The sequence below is a fragment of the Narcine bancroftii genome, chromosome 13 (assembly GCF_036971445.1).
Source record: "Narcine bancroftii isolate sNarBan1 chromosome 13, sNarBan1.hap1, whole genome shotgun sequence".
Classification (NCBI taxonomy): Eukaryota; Metazoa; Chordata; class Chondrichthyes; order Torpediniformes; family Narcinidae; genus Narcine; species Narcine bancroftii.
In genome coordinates this window covers 16,787,097-16,804,447 of record NC_091481.1, presented here as the reverse complement: position 1 = coordinate 16,804,447, position 17,351 = coordinate 16,787,097, and the positions used below count along the sequence as shown (strand labels likewise).

General features: G+C 39.7%; 1 long non-coding RNA gene across 3 annotated transcripts in view; it reads left to right on the top strand.

Annotated features, from left to right (window-relative positions):
• LOC138748862 (uncharacterized) overlaps positions 1–17,351 on the top strand; it is a 102,840-nt gene that overhangs the window by 5,452 nt on the left and 80,037 nt on the right. For 2 of the 3 annotated variants that reach the window (XR_011348289.1, XR_011348288.1), the window contains exon 2: positions 15,691–15,851. The exons of the other annotated variant lie outside the window; for it this stretch is intronic. This is a non-coding gene — a long non-coding RNA (uncharacterized lncRNA). The remainder of the gene's footprint in view (positions 1–15,690; positions 15,852–17,351) is intronic. 3 annotated transcript variants of the gene reach the window in all.

The window sequence follows — 17,351 nt, the reverse complement described above, 5'->3', positions numbered from 1 at the left end:
TGGTGTATAGAATACATCTGTCTAAAGTTAAACTCTCCTGTTTCTATTCTGACGTGGATCCATTATGTGACAGATGTAGAATTTATGAGGCATCGCTGATCCGCGTGCTTTGATAGTGTCCAAAACTGAAAGGTTTTTGGGAACAATTTTTCCAAACGGTATCAGAGATTCTCAGGATCAAATTGAATCCTTGTCCATGCATTGCTTTGTTTGGTTATTCTCAACAGGAAAATACTTCCTTGAATCTAATTCCAAAAAGAGTTGTAGCTTTTACTTCATTGATGGCCAGATGAGCAATTTTGATTAAATGGAAAGATAGTTTACCACCTACTCATATGCGATATTATGTCTTGCTTGAGTTTAGAGAAAATAAGATATTAAAGAAATATGATTGAATTTTACAAAATTGATTATTTACTTGCTCGTTGTGTGGAGGCTGGGACTCGATCCGCTGCTTACTCTTTGCTGGTGACTGTGTTTAGTGGGAGGGGTAGGATTAGTATGGGGGAGTCTTTCCTTTTTTATTATCTTTCTTTGATTTCTGTTTTTTCTTTATTTCTTTTCCTTTTTTCTTTACATTTAGAAGAGATTATTTAGTTACCGTACCAGAAATTTATTTCAATGAGAGAATATGAACTGTTTTTCTAAATGAATTTCTACTATATATGATTATTGTATATAATATAATGTATAATTTGCTTATGAATCATGTTCTATATTTTATTGTATTAAGATTTAAGATATTTCTCTCTTCTAAACCAACAAAAATATATTAAAAAGAAATGAAATCTTTAAAAGAGCCTGCAGAGTTCTGGAAAAAGGTCTGTGGACAGATGAGACCAAGATTAACCTGTATAAGAGAGATAGCAAGAGCGAAGTGTGGAAGCATAAAGGAACTGCCCAAGATCCAAAGCGTACCACTTCATCTGTGAAACATGATGGAGGGGTGTTATGGCCTGGGCACTATTGCTGCCACAGGTTCCGCTGCTCTTATCTTCACTGATGATATACATATTGATGGCAGTAGCAAAATGAATTCTGAGGTGTATAGAAACATCTGCTCAAGTTCCAAATGCATTGGACGGCAATTCATCCTACAGCAAGACAATGATCCCAAACATACTGCTAAAACATCAAAAGAGTTTTTCAAAGCTAAAAAGTGAAAAATTATTGAATGGCCAAGTCAGTCACCCGATCTAAATCCTATTGAGCATGGCCTTCCATAGGCTGAAGAGAAAACCTAAGGCGACAAGCCCCTGAAAAAAGCAGGAGCTGAAGATGGCTGCAGTAGAGACCTGGCAGAGCATCACCAGAGAAGATACCTGAGGTGATATCTGTGAATCCAGACTTCAAGCAGTCATTGCATGCAAGGGATATGCAACAAAGTACTAAACATGAGTAATTTAATATACATACCATTGCTATATCCCCAATATATTGGTGCCCTAAAATGAGGGACTATGTGTAAAAAGTGCTGCAATTTGTACATGGTCAAAGCAAAATGTTCCCAATAATCTTAAATAAAATCTGAAATGTGGACTTTAATCAAATGTGAATTGTTTGATTACAAATTTAAAACTGAAGCACAGGGGCAAATAAAGGAAATATGTCTTTGTCCCAAACATTATGGAGGGCACTGTCTATATAACACACACTCACACTCAGATGTTTGTTCAGATGTTTTCTTAATTTCTGACAGTATATGAATATTTTATTGCCCATTTCTCTACCATTACTATGCACCTTGTCCTTGCCCTTTAACCTTTTAGATCCCATCCTTCTCAGGAATTCTCCATGTCCTTTTTGGTTTTACACCTTATTGGCAGCTTCAAAAGGAAGGAACATGTTTGATAATTAATAATGTTTCATTCTCTGCCTTCTGCTTTCTCCCACAGCCAAATTTGAAAATCATTCACAGTCCAAAGAAACACTCCTCACCAGAAATATTGTTTAAGAAGATTATTTTATGTTCAGTAAATATTTTTTTTCTCATGCACATTTTAATCAGAGTTTTGTCTTCAGCTGAGCGCCCAGCTGGATGCATATTTTTACTGATCTATGAATAGTAAACCACCTTGTTTATTCATCTAAATTCCCAGCATGAAGACAAGGCTGACAACCTTCGTATTTTAATGACTATCTCTAACTGATCTGGAGTGTTTGCCTATCGAATGTGGACTGAGAGCAATTAAGTGTGCACCAAAAATGCTCCAGGTCTGGAGATTAAATTGGAGATCAGATATGGATGGCAGATTTCTTTCCCTAAAGGATATTAGTGAACCAGGTGGGATTTTATAACAATCTAATGGTTTCATTGCCACCATTCTTGATAGTTTTTAATTCCACGATTATTTTAATTATTAAAATGAAATTGTCCTGTTGTAATGGTGGGATTTCGGCTCACAACTCTGGATATCAGTCTGGGCAAGTGAAGCTGAAATTGAATACATTATCTCATTCTTTCATTTGTGCCTAACTTACTTGTATACAAAGACAAGTCTGCAAGGAGGTAGTTCTTACTGCGCACCAGAAATAAAGCAGATAACAGAGTAGATAGACAACTAAGCAAAGTTCAAGTTCAGCTTTTTTTTCCCTGCTTATTTTGGTCCAAGTACAAATTGGGAGAAATTGATATTTAAACCATCCAGATTTATATTTTATTTCATGAACATAGTGGTGTTGTGATTGATGTGACTTGCACTTAATTCGAATATCTAATATCCTTGGAAAGCATCCAGCCCAGATGGTGTATTGGCTGCATCCTTAAAACCTGTGCAAACCAGCAGGTTGGAGTTTTTTTCAGACATTTTCAAACTCTTGCTGCTACAATTTGATGTTCACTCCTATTTCAAAAGGCCACGAAGAGAAAGGTAACCTGCCTCAACGAATATTGGCCATTGGCGCTTGCATCTACTTTGATTCAGTGGATTGAGAGATTGGTTTTGGAGTGCATCAACACCTTTCTCGGGAAGGACCTGAACCTAGTTCAATTTGCCAATTGGCACACCAGGTCAATGGCAAGATGCCATCTTACTGGCTCTCCACTCTGCATTAGATCAACTGGACCACAAAAACATCTACATGTGGTTATTCATTGAGTACAGCTCAGTGTTTAACATCATCATATTAGCAAAATTCTAGGAGCCGTAGGTGATGCCGGTAGAGGACCCATGATTCGGAGCCGAACAGGAGTGTGGGTATGACAACGGCTCTGTATACGTTTATCTTTGTGAGGTTTTTCAGTTGGTTGTTTTTCCAGACTCTTTTGTGTAGTCTTCCAAAAGCGCTATTTGCCTTGGCGAGTCTGTTGTCTATCTCGTTGTCGATCCTTGCATCTGATGAAATGGTGCAGCCGAGATAGGTAAACTGGTTGACCGTTTTGAGTTTTGTGTGCCCGATGGAGATGTGGGGGGGCTGGTAGTCATTGTGGGGAGCTGGCTGATGGAGGACCTCAGTTTTCTTCAGGCTGACTTCCAGGCCAAACATTTTGGCAGTTTCCGCAAAACAGGACGTCAAGCGCTGAAGAGCTGGCTCTGAATGGGCAACTAAAGCGGCATCGTCTGCAAAGAGTAGTTCACGGACAAGTTGCTCTTGTGTCTTGGTATGAGCTTGCAGGCGCCTCAGATTGAAGAGACTGCCATCCGTGCGGTACCGGATGTAAACAGCATCTTCATTGTTGAAGTCTTTCATGGCTTGGTTCAGCATCATGCTGAAGAAGATTGAAAAGAGGGTTGGTGCGAGAACGCAGCCTTGCTTCACGCCAGTGTTAATGGAGAAGGGTTCAGAGAGCTCGTTGCTGTATCTGACCTGACCTTGTTGGTTTTCGTGCAGTTGGATAATCATGTTGAGGAACTTATCGCCTCAAACCGTGCTTGGCGCCTCACAGTTCGGCGGGCAGCAACCTCCTTTGAAGAAGACCACAGAGCCCACCTCACTGACAAAAGACAAAGGAGGAAAAACCTAACACCCAACCCCAACCCACCAATTTTCCCCTGCAACCGTGTCTGCCTGTCCCGCATCGGACTTGTCAGCTACAAACGAGCCTGCAGCTGACGTGGACATTTACCCCCTCCATAAATCTTCGTCCGCGAAGCCAAGCCAAAGAAGAAAGATTAGCAAAATATAAAATCAAACTCAGGGAGCTGAGGCTCTGTTCATCCCTCTGTGAATGGACCCTTGACTTTCTCACTGGGAAACCCCAAAAAGTCGATTCGGCCACATCACCTTCTCCATGTTGACCAACAACACAGGGGCATCTCAGGCCGTGTGCTCAGTTTCCTGCTCTATTCCCTTCACATTCATATGATGTAGCCATTTGCACTCCCATGCATTCCTATAAACTCAAGGATGGCCCTGCCATTGTTTGCCAAATAACAGGAAATAATGAGACACAATATAGGATGGAGATCAAGAATCTGGTTGTGTGGTGCCAGAACAATCTCGCTCTCAATGTCAGCAAGACCAAGGAGCTTATCGTGTACTTTAGGAAAGGGAGGCCAAGGAACGACACATTTGTCTTCATTAACAGGTCAGTAGTGGATGTAAAGTTTAAAACCTTGTGTTTTTGATTCTTAGTTAATTTTGTGCTCATCTCTTTAAGAAAGACTATTGTTTGTAGTGTTACCACAGTGACTATGATGTAATACGTTGTAATATCCGCGCAGACTAAGAGCTTGCATCACATTCTTCAACGAACAATGAAGGGAACGTGAGCTTAAGATAATTTTCTTTGAATTCATCTTATTTCTTTTTGCATACCTCTTTAAACTTAAATAAAGTATATGCTTTGTTTATTCATTGTTATGAAGATCTTAATGCAAAGTTATGCAAAATGTATATCCATTTTATCAATGAATTAAAGCTACAAAAAACTGCATCTACAAAGTTTGGTTTATTAGATTAATAAGATAGTAATTCAGAATATCATCCCCATGTTTCTTAGAAGATGACACATTTTGAAATTAGGATATATTCAAACCTGGAAAGTGTGTTGAAAGTGGAGAGGTTAATTCTTTCAAGTTCCTGGGAAGCTCTCCAGAAGGCAGCACATTGAGGCCACCTTGGAGAAGGCACACCAAAGCCTCTACTTTCTGAGGCGATTTGGCATGTCATTGAATATCTATCAAACTTATACAGGTGTACTGTGGAAAGTATACTGACTTGTGTTGCATCACTGTTTGGTAACTCGAGTACCCAAGAATCCAAAAGATTGCAGAAAGTTCATGATTGCACCAACCTCCCAAATATCTATGTGAGACACTGCCTCAAGAAGGCAGCTGATTATCATAAAGGAAATCAGGCAGTGGTACCTGAACAGGGACATGAACCCTGGTCACTTAGTAATTTCCATTCCTTTAAAAATCAATCTCCTCTCCTGAATTATGAAAGAAACCTGCTGTTCCATGAGGAAAGTGTTCACTGTAATCTTCTCACTTTAACTGAATTGAAAACACTGGTTAAAAAAAAATAAGGGAAGTTCTCTTGTCTCTTCAAAGAACTGACATTCTCCCAAAAATGCTGCTCCATGCCACCAAGAGAAATAGACACTGCTTGTTTAAAATTTGATGGCTTAAAACACTCCATGTTCTGGTAAAGCATGTTTATATGCTGCAATATTGCCATCTACAGGAGTAGTATTATAGCACATGTAACAAATGAAAACAACCCTGGAAGCTTCTGTCAAAAGTGAGTGCAAGAGAGTTAAGTGAAGGATTTGGTTCGAGACCCTGCATCAGAACGGAGAGTGAGAAAGATTGCCTGTATATAGCAGGACATGGGATGAGTGTGGGACAGAGGCTTGAGATGGCACAGTTGGGATAGAGGTTAGCACAATGCGGTTGCAGTGTCAGCGATCGGAACCTGGGTTCGAATATGTAAGGAGTTTGCATGTTCTCCCCGTATCTGCATGGGTTTCTGGTTTCCTCCCACAATTCAAAATGTACTGGGGGTTGTAGGTTAACTGGGTGTAATTGGGCGGCATGGGCTCATGGGCCAAAATGGCCTGTTACCGTGCTGTGTGTTTAAATTTAAAAACGTGATTTGAAAAATTTAAGGTGATAGGTGGAACCAGAGGAGGGAGGAGATGATGGGCAAATGGAACTAGAGCAGGGTAGGGGAAGGGAATGCCAGCTTCTGACAACCCTGCTCTCCACATGGTTCCATTTACCTATCATCCCGGACCTTCTGGTTGTACCTTGCACCTATCAGCCCTATACCATCTTTCCTGATGCAGAGTCTTAATCTAAAACATTGGTTTCCATATCATTCGTCCCCACAGATGCCTCTGGACCAAGCTGAGTTCTTCCAGGTTCTGAATTTGTTCCAGATTCCAGTAACTGCGCCTCTTTTATCTACGTGTAATATTTTGACAATAAGCTCAGAATTGATGGGCTCAGAGCAAGTCATCTGAAGTTATTCAGATAATGTCTAAAAAGCATGATTTTAATATTTATTTGATAATCCATACTGAAAATTCAGAATGATTAATGGTTCACAATAAACATTCTTACATCCGACTATGTCTCAGTTCATCTGCCACTGATAATTTCAGCCTTGCCTCTATTACCTTTAGAATGAAATAATCCAACAGATGTCCAACTGACCTCCCCCAAAACAACTATCACTACCATTCTCACATGCCAATCTTAACTCCTGATTTATTCTACCTCCTATATCCGAGCTGCTGTTTGGGTGCTTGTATATGACTCCGATTATTCGAGGATGTGACAAGGAGGGTGGACATGGGAGAGCCAGTGGATGTGGTGTACTTGAACTTTCAGAAGGCTTTTGATAAGGTCTCACACAGGAGATTAGTCGGCAAAATCAGAGAGCATGATATTGGGGGTAGGATGCTCACATGGATAGAAGATTGGTTGACAGATAGGAAACTGTTATGAACCCAGCAGCAAATTCACCAAGACAAATGGTTTCTTAAACAAAAATTACTTTTAATTATCTTTAAACATGAAAACCGGATCAAACTTTAACTTATTACTATTAACTTAACCCCCTTCTAATTCTAAGCGCATGTGTATGTAATGTGTATACAAGTTCAGAAAAGTTCTTTAATTCACAGTCCAATCTCACTTCTCCAAGTTCACTGTCAATTCTTTTACTGTGCACAGAATTTAACATTTATGAAGTTCACAAGGCTTTGGAGCCTGAAGGTTCTTGTCAGTTTTCAGAGAGATTTGTTGCCCGTTGGATACCCACAACTGATCCCTTTTGATCAACCACTTCAGTTTTTTGCTGAAGAAACTTGCCCCATCAGGAATTTCCAGATGAAAACCTCTTTCTTTCAGGTCACCACAGAGTTCCTTTTTGTTTCCCTTATTTTAAGTGAAACATTATGCATATCTTGTATCTTGTAAGAACTTCAAAATGGGGTTTTTCACAAGTTTGCTAGGTTGTCCTGTTCCAGTCCCAGCTGCTGCTGCTGACTGTAAAACTGTAGACTCTCTTTCTCTCTGTCTCTTCCCCCCCCCCACCCCAGAGAAAACCACATGACCCTCTTAGAACAGCCAACTGCACTCAGACACACTGTGGCACTGGACCTAATCTTCTGAGTTCGTTCATCTGTTGCTTTCCAAAACAAGAATCCATTACTCCACAGCATGTCCAATTAACACCTACTTATAGGCATCCTTCAAAGTTTATGCAAAGGCACTCAGAGCCTGGACTGTCTGGCTTGAGCAGAGTTCTGGCATTTTAAATAAGATCTATTTTGAAGCATTTGTATGTGGCAGGATATGACAAATGGGGTTCCGCAGGGCTCGGTGCTGGATCCTCAGTTGTTTATCATATATATTAATGATTTAGATAATGGGATTATAAATAACATTAGCAAATTTGCAGAATACATGAAACTGGGTGGCAGTGTGAAAGTGTGAGGAGGGTGTCAGAAAAATGCAGGGAGACTTGAACAGGTTGGTGAACGGGTGGATGCATGGAAGATGCAGTATAATGTGGATAAATGTGAGGTTATCCACTTTGGTGGTATGAACAGAAAGGCAGATTATTATTTAAATGGAGTCAAGTTAGGGAGTGGGGAAGTGCAACGTGATCTATATGTATTGTACATCGGTCACTAAAAGCTAGCATGCAGGTTCAACAAGCTGTGAAAAAGGCAAACAGCATGTTGGCCTTCATAAAAAGAATAGAGTATAGGAGTAAAGATGTCCTGCAGTTGTACAGGGCACTGGTGAGACCACACCTGGAGTACTGTGTCCAGTTCTGGTCTCCTAATTTGAGGAAGGACATTCTGGCTATTGAGGGAGTGCAGCGTAGATTCACAAGGTTAGTTCCTGGGATGGCGGGATTGACGTATGCTGAAAGGTTGGTTAAACTGGGGTTGTATACATTGGAATTAGAAGGATGAGGGGAGATACGATTGAGGTATATAAAATTGTTAAGGGATTGGACACGATAGAAACTGATTACATGTTCCCAATGTTGTGGGTGACTAGGACTTGTGGTCATAGTTGAAGACAGAGATGAGAATTTTTTTTTATCCAGAGAGTTGTTGGTCTGTGGAATGCTTTGCTGCAGAAGGTAGTAGAGGTGTGTTGTCTGGATAAGTTAGATAAGGTTCTTGTGGACAGGGGAATTAAGGGTTATGGGGAGAAGGCAGGGTCAGGGTACTGATAGTGGAAGATCAGCCATGATCTAAATGAATGGCGGTGCTGGCTCAATGGGCTGAATTGCCCTGTCCAGCACTTATAATCTATATTCTACTCCTCGTGAATTAAGGTTATTCAAAATTGACACCATATCCAAACTTTCACCAAGTAATTTATACCCAGTATACCTGTATTTGAAAACTTACTCCATGGTCTTGGTCACTATCTTGCGGCTCTATGATCCACTGCAAACTCTGAATTTCTGGATATTGGTACATTGTCAGCTTTTGGTTCCACAGTTGGTCATCTGGACTTCAGCTACTAAGGATCTGAGCTCTGGATTTCACCACTTCACAATTCTAGGACAATTAGGAATCAGCAATAGACACTGGCATTGTCACTGACACCAGCATAGCAGTTCCCACTTTCTTGAGTGTTCTAGATTCAGCATCACCTTTCATGCACTTCTATCACAGGTCAACAGTTTTATAAACATTAATCTCAAGAAAGTTTATATTATCAATGAACTGACTGGTACATCAAAGTCCCAGCATCATTGCTGGCATAAATATTTTGGAATGAAACAATTATAATAAAGAACTTAATTTATCTCTTGTGTCTGATTTCATCTCATTTTCTTTAATTTAGTTACTTTATCAAAAGCAAATAACTGCGACCATCAGGTAAAATTTAGTCTGTGATGTCACATATCATAAGGAGATTCGGTATGTCACCAAAAACTCTCGTAAACTTCTACAAGTGTACCGTGGAGAGCATTCTGGCTGGTTGCATCACTGCCTGGTATGGAGGCACCAACTCTCAGGACAAGAATAAACTCCTGAGGGTTTTTAACTCGGCCTGTGGAATCACAGGTGTCGAGGACATCTACACTGAGATGGTGTCTTGAAAAAGCAGCTTCTATGCTCAAAGACCCCAACTACCTAGGCCACGCCCTCTTCACTCTGCCACCATTAAGATAAAGGTACAGGAGCCTAAAGACGATCACTCAATGGCACAAGGACAGCTTCTTTGCCGCTGCCATCAGATTCCTGAATAATCAGCGAACCAAGACACTGCCTTACTTTTCATTCACTAGTTTTAATTTATAGTAATGTCGTAAGATGGTTATAATCTGAATGTCTGCACTCGGATTCTGCTGCAAACACTGAATTTCAAGACAATAAATTCGGATTCGGATTTGTAATGTTTCTGTGATGATCTCCTGTGCTATTCTGCTCAACTTCCCCTCAATGACAAGAGGACATTTTCAACTGTTTCAATTACACCCATACCCTGAAGGATTTGAAACTAATATATCAAACATAAATTTGCTGCTAGGTTTTCACTGACAGTCGTACTAACTAGATAGATAACACTGCAGCAAGTCTTTGGACAGACTTTCATTGGACTTTCTGTGAAAATAGGTGGTAATCCAATACACATTTGTAAATTGGTATCAAATGGCAAAGTTAGAACCACAATATCATTTATAATTTTTGCACTGGTCTCATTCGTAAATGCAGGACATTACAAAATTGCAAACAAATCTGCCACAAGTTTAAACATAGACTTTGATCATTTTAAAGGGGTGCAGATCATTTACACTATTAAGTTGCTTCCAATCATAAATGGCTCTCTCGATGGTGTCTTTCAGGCTATTCCATTGTTGAAGCTGCAGGAAGAAAGACTTGAGAATGATAAAGCCATAGGGCCATGGATAGAAGCTACAAGGGGGCAGACCCCTATGGATCCTTAGCCTGCCAACAATATTTTTAGACACCAGGAAATAAGCTTGGAGAAGCAGATAATGATTATGCATTTCATTTGGAAGGGCATGACAACGGCGTCACTGCCTGCAAGACTTCCAACAAACTGCCACAAACAGTGAAAGCAACACTGCCTGTGTTATTAAGGTCTTGGAGCCCTGGACACATTGTGTTTTTAATGGTTTCATTACAAACCAAATAGCAACCAATGAGGTATATTTTGTTTAATTAATGTCAGAGCAAAAGCACTAAATTGTTGATCAGCAAGCTTCACAAAAACTCATGAGGAAATCATTTATTTTATATGCGTTAGCTGATGGCAAAATATTGGCTAGGACTCTAGGATTCTTCAGAATACTGCCATGGGATCTTTTGTGTTAAACTAAGTAAGCAGGTTGTTTAATGCCTTACCAGATTTCTTAGCCTTGATTTAAGGTGAACCCCACACATCTAACTCAGTGCAATCCACTAAGTCATAATTGGTATATAAATGATATATTGAGCAAGCACTCAATCGGGAGGAAGCACTGGACTCTTTAAAAAGGAAGTGTCTGATGTGATACCCGTGGACAGAGCAGGGAATAAAAATCGATGGAAAATTCATCGCAACAGACAAGGTTTCATCGCATTAAGGATACATGTCAAGGTACATGCGTGCTCAGTGAATTGACCCTAGTTTAGCCAATTAAACACGCCCATGCTGAAATGTTTAAACTTGTTCTTGCCATTTCTGATTTTGTCTTCTTTCTCTAAATGTCACAGTCAGACATTCTGCCTGTCCAACTGAGCACACACTCCAACAATAGCCTTTGGGATGTGTATTTGTTTTCAACGTGATCATTCAACCTGTTGATTGTGCTGTAAAGATGAAGCCCTTTAGGCTACAATGACACGATTTAAAAAAATTATCTAGTATTTCATAGGAATACTGAAACAAGGGCATTGTGGTTTACACAGAGCAGCGGAATGAGGCTTTCTCTGATTGCTGGGTCTTGTTTTCTCTCAAGTTGCTATGAATACATCGCCCACATGACTGATGGCTCCTTCCAGTGCTGCTTTATTGTCATTATGTACATGTAGCTGTGAAAACAGCTGAAATGCAGAAGAGTTTCTGTGAAATTATGATTTGATGCAAAAACCAGCTTAATTATAATTCCATCAAGAAAGCACAATATTTATTTGCATGGCCTAGACAAAGGCCACAAGATAACAACAAATTTCCTGAGACTAGCCATTTCTCAAAGAAGTTACAATATAAAGCAAGTCATTCTGTTTTTCTTCTTGTAAAATGCTTATTTTTATGATGTCCACATTCAGTTGTAGGATGAAACTACCAGATTTCAATTCTCTAAGAACATCAATCAATATCTTTAATGCAAAGAATAATAATAAAGGATTATGTTCTGTGTTGATTCAAAGCACATTTCAAATTTCTAATTTTGAAAATGTCTGGGTGGGAATTTGAACCCTCACAGCAAATTAAAAATACATCATCAGTTCAAGTAGAATTTATATCCATTTTGACAATTTTGATTAATATGGACACTGCTCATTTTTTCCAACAAATTTTATCATGCATATCTCGCAATTCAATTAAAGAACAAAAATGTATCGCAGTAAATTGCACCTAAATTGAAGGAAGGAAATAAAACGTCTATGTGAATAGGTTTGCATTTTAACAAAATTATGTGTGTATTGTTTTTGCTGAAAAGAGAGCAACTCTGGTTGAGGTGAAATGAAACATTAAAGCTAGATGAGCAACAAGGACCTTAAATAGGTTTCCCAGGAAACCATTTATGCATGGAGGAAAAGGTTCTCTCTGAAGGAAAGAAATATGCCTCAGATGTTTATAAAACTATTAATGAACCATTTGCGAAGCATTTCGGTTTGTTTGCTAAATACTGGATTTTGTTTACCGTGGTCATATAAGCTCATTTCTTTTTTCAATCGGCAAAAAAAAAGAATCTCATGTGAACAGAATATTAATTCCCACACCAACATTCATACACTATAATTTAAAGCCTGTTACATTCTGAATTGTTAAATACTGGGACACTGAATATGGGAATGGATGGTAGAATGTTGTCTTACCATCTGAATAGTTCCAAACAGAACCAATAATTTGAATTACCGTAACTGCCAGGTCAATAGGAACAGAAATGCACAACTAAAGAAGTAAATGAAGTGGTTGGGACAGTGTAATGAAGAGAAAGAGACTATGAGATACACCTGTTGTGACCAATGTGCACAAGGGTAGTATTCATTGGAAGTTAGTTAAGGTCTGCTTGAACTATCCAGAAAAATGGCTTGTTTGACTGGAAAGTAATGCATTATCTAAGCCAATCCTGGGGAATGCCTGTGGGCCATCAGCTCCTGCCCCATTTTGAGTATGGAACTAGCAAAGAAATAGAGGTAGCTCTAAAAGGGAAAGAGCTCACTGTAAAAGGGAGAGCTGCATTTTGAAAATGAATCAACAACAAAGAAAATTGCTACACTTTGGATTCTAGAACTAGCGATACTGTCACAAGAGTTGACTCTAGAGGCAATCAATTGAAAGAGGTCATTCTTTCAATCGAAACATCCAACTGGAATCCTTGAATCTGGATGAACTATTTTCTTATTAAGAGGATAAATTACATAATTTGACCACTCCATCTCTCAAATTTTTGGAGGACTTCAGCAGCAACAATAGATTTCAAACTATTGACCACATTTTAACCACTAATACGGCTCCTAGAACGCTTCCACCAGCGTTGTCTCCGCTCCATCCTCAACATCCATTGGAGCGCTTTCATCCCTAACGTCGAAGTACTCGAGATGGCAGAGGTCGACAGCATCGAGTCCACGCTGCTGAAGATCCAGCTGCGCTGGATGGGTCACGTCTCCAGAATGGAGGACCATCGCCTTCCCAAGATCGTGTTATATGGCGAGCTCTCCACTGGCCACCGTGACAGAGGTGCACCAAAGAAAAGGTACAAGGACTGCCTAAAGAAATCTCTTGGTGCCTGCCCCATTGACCACCGCCAGTGGGCTGATATCGCCTCAAGCCGTGCATCTTGGCGCCTCACAGTTTGGCGGGCAGCAACCTCCTTTGAAGAAGACCACAGAGCCCACCTCACTGACTAAAGACAAAGGAGGAAAAGCCCAACCCCAACCCACCAATTTTCCCCTGCAACCGTGCCTGCCTGTCCCGCAACGGACTTGTCAGCCACAAACGAGCCTGCAGCTGACGTGGACATTTACCCCCTCCATAAATCTTCATCCGCAAAGCCAAGCCAAAGAACCACTAATAATCACAGCCATTTTTCTCTATTTTCATGCTTTATAACAAGTCAAACTCAGGAGAAAAAATAATCACAGCAAAGTTTAGTTTACCAACTGTTGTATTCTTTATCCAAAGCACTCCACTGGCGTTATATTTCTATGGAAATGCTGAATTAAAAATATAGCTTGATGTCAATGGATATTTTTCTGATTGAAGACAAACCTGCATGAGAATTGGCAAGAGGATTATTGCTTATGTGGTTAAACACGTGACCTGGACTCACAGTATAATTTTGTATTTTATGATTGGTATAAATCTTTGCCTTGTAATAAAAGGTCAGTAAACTTCAGGAAGAAATGGACTATGGCCTGACAAAGGATGAATACAATTTAATGAAGTTAAGTTGAAGTGATGCACATTAGGAGGGAAACATGAAGCACAAAATAATGTCAATGGCACTGTTTTTGAATGTAAGCAGTGCAGGGAGACCTTCAGATACATACATTCATAGAAATTTGCAGAAGACATGGTATATTAACAAGATGGTCAAGAAAATGTTTGTAATATATGAGTTTGCAAATTCTTTTAAAATGCAAAAAAGGATATCATGTTAAGCCAGGCCTCAGTGATAGAATGGGCAAAATAAAACAAATGGTTTATCAGTGGTGCCAGTCGTTCAGAGTGGTCTAGAGCTCCAGGCCTGTAGGGTGGCCATCCAAAAGGAGAACATGGTCATAGGTTACCATATACAGTAAATACAGTGTGTTTGTAGTTGTTGTTTTTGCAATATGGTTTAAATTTGGAAATAGCCACCCTACCCTCTAGTGATCATGTGATTTAAAATTGAGAATGAAGCACAAGACCAATAGAAATAGAACAAGTCTAGTCAAATTAGTCAGAAAAAGGGATAACCAAAGGAAGAGAAGATTGGGTTGAGGGAAAGAAAAATGTGATGGAAATTTAACAGAGAAATATTAAAAGTGTGATTTTTGTTTTTAAAATCTCCAAAGTATCACCTATGTGTATGAACAAGAGATTAGCATGTAAATGGATACTTTTTTAGACCAGTGATGTGGTTTAAATTTGCAATGACAGCATTATTTTTAAAAAGTAAAAGGAAGGCTGAGAAGACAGAGTGGGGAAATGTAAATTGGTGTGCTAGATAGTTTAATATTTCCTTCAAACCCACAATCACTGACCAATTTTCACCATAATAATTGAATTCATAAATCAGCAAATGATCAAATACCATATAACTAGCTAAACTCTTCACCAAATGTCAAAGAAATCCAATTTTAAATGAATTACTAAATTGGTCACTGCATACCATAAATAAACAAAAAAAATCTCAATTTTAATAAATTAAATATCAGCAAAAAAAAAATCATCAATAAAATTTAATTCACTGACTGTAATAAGGACTGAATAACCAATTTAAATAATTACTAATGACTTATTTATCCAGTCATTATAAATAAGTAATCAGTTAAACAAAAAAAATTCATTGGCCTGAGTAAATAAAAATATATTCCTCTACTGTTTAATCTATTTACTCAATCATATTGCCTGCGGACTAAAGGGATTCTGTCCTTGTCCTACCTGGGGCGAGGGGCGGGGGGGGGGAAAGGGGAGAAATATAGGTATGAGCTTTATCAGCGATAGTCGGGGAAACCGTGTTCATTTCAGAAAGAGGATATATTGGATATCCTGGATGGAAGGCCTCATTCTGAGAATAGGCAGAGGAATTGAGAGAGAGGGTCCTTGCAAGAAACTGGATGGAAAGAGGTATAATCCAGGTAGCAACAACTGTTTCACCTACCTTGCAAAGAGGCAGGCATAACATGACAGAAGAGATTGATTAATAATGGTAACCTGAAGCCCTTAATAAAAAAGGAATGCCTGAAGTGTCATTTCTTTTATGTGTAATTCCACCTACTTAGAATAAGTTATTTCACATTGGGCTGGGTTAATTAATTTCTTACATATGTGAACATTGGAAAATTGTATAATTATATGTATTCCAACACCTCCCTCTCTCCAGATTCATGGAGTGCAGCAGCCCCGAGGGATGGAGAGAGAGAGAGAGAGAGAGAGATCATAAATGTTGGCTGAAACTGAAAAGAGAGGAGGAGACTGTCAGTCAGCAAAGGATTGTGCCAGCAAGAACAAAAGGGAGAAAGAATTTCTGACTAAAACACATGAGTGAGTAGGCAATCTTTTAACAATTCATCAGATAATAAACTATAAAAATCAGTACACATGCAAATCAGTCCAGAATCTTACTGTGAGAAATAAAAAGGAATCTACTGCATAGATAATGGGATATTGAATGTGCTAGTGACTTATATAATTATTTATTTACATTCTTATAACACAGAAGGCCATTTAGGCCACTGGGTCCATACCTGTAGGAGCAACCAATCATTCCCAAACCATTTCTCATTTCCCTGTTACCCCTGCAATTTATTCTTTTCACTTGCTCATCAACTCCCCTTTGATTACACCCCCCCCCCACCCCCCCTTCCCAATGCAATTAGCTTCACTCAATGGCCATTCACAGGCACTTAACTAAGCAACTGGGACATGGAGGAAATTGGAGGCACCTGGCAGAAACTCACATAGTTAGGGGAAGAAAATGAAAACTCCAAACTTGAACGCCCAAGGTCAGAATCAAGTGTAGGCCCCTTGAGCTGCGAGCCAGCAGTGCTGAGCCCAATGCATTTATAGTTTGCTCAGACTTCTCACATTCGTGAAACTAATTGTAATCATTTACTACTTTTTCAAGTTGAAGCAAGCTTGTCAGCTCAGCTGAATTGCCAGTAATTGTAGAACTAAGAAAAGTCTGCCCAGAGACATTTTCCATCACGTCACTGATAACGTGGCAGATAAAATGCCTCTTTATTAGATATGTAGCCCTAAATTACATCCTTTGTCTATAATTTGTAGCCAACATTGCTCATCAGTATTCACCAAGGAGGAGGGCATGGAGGATAGTGAGAGAAGTGTGGAGAATGCGAGTGTGTTGAGCATCTTCAGATCATGAAAGTGGTGGTGCTGGATCTTCTGAAGAACATTACAGTGGATGGCTCTTGGGCCTGTTAGGATGTATCCCCAGATTATTGAGAGGCAATAGAGAAGGTTGTTGGGACCTTGACGAAGGACATGTTCAATATCAATGTGAGTTTATTGTTATATAGTGCTTAATTACATATTACATATCGTGTTATATGGCGAGCTCTCCACTGGCCACCGAGACAGAGGTGCACCAAAGAAGAGGTACAAGGACTGCCTAAAGAAATCTCTTGGTGCCTGCCACATTGACCACCGCCAGTGGGCTGATATCGCCTCAAACCGTGCATCTTGGCGCCTCACAGTTCGGCGGGCAGCAACCTCCTTTGAAGAAGACTGCAGAGCCCACCTCACTGACAAAAGACAAAGGAGGAAAAACCAAACACCCAACCCCAACCAACCAATTTTCCCTTGCAACCGCTGCAACTGTGTCTGCCTGTCCCGCATTGGACTTGTCAGCCAGAAACGAGCCTGCAGCAGACGTGGACATTACCCCTCCATAAATCTTCGTCCGCGAAGCCAAGCCAAAGAAGAACATTGAAGAAATACACTGGTTTTTACTTGCCACACGGGTACATAAGATACACCAACTACAATAGTGAAAATGAAATGACCACAAATGCCAAGACAGAA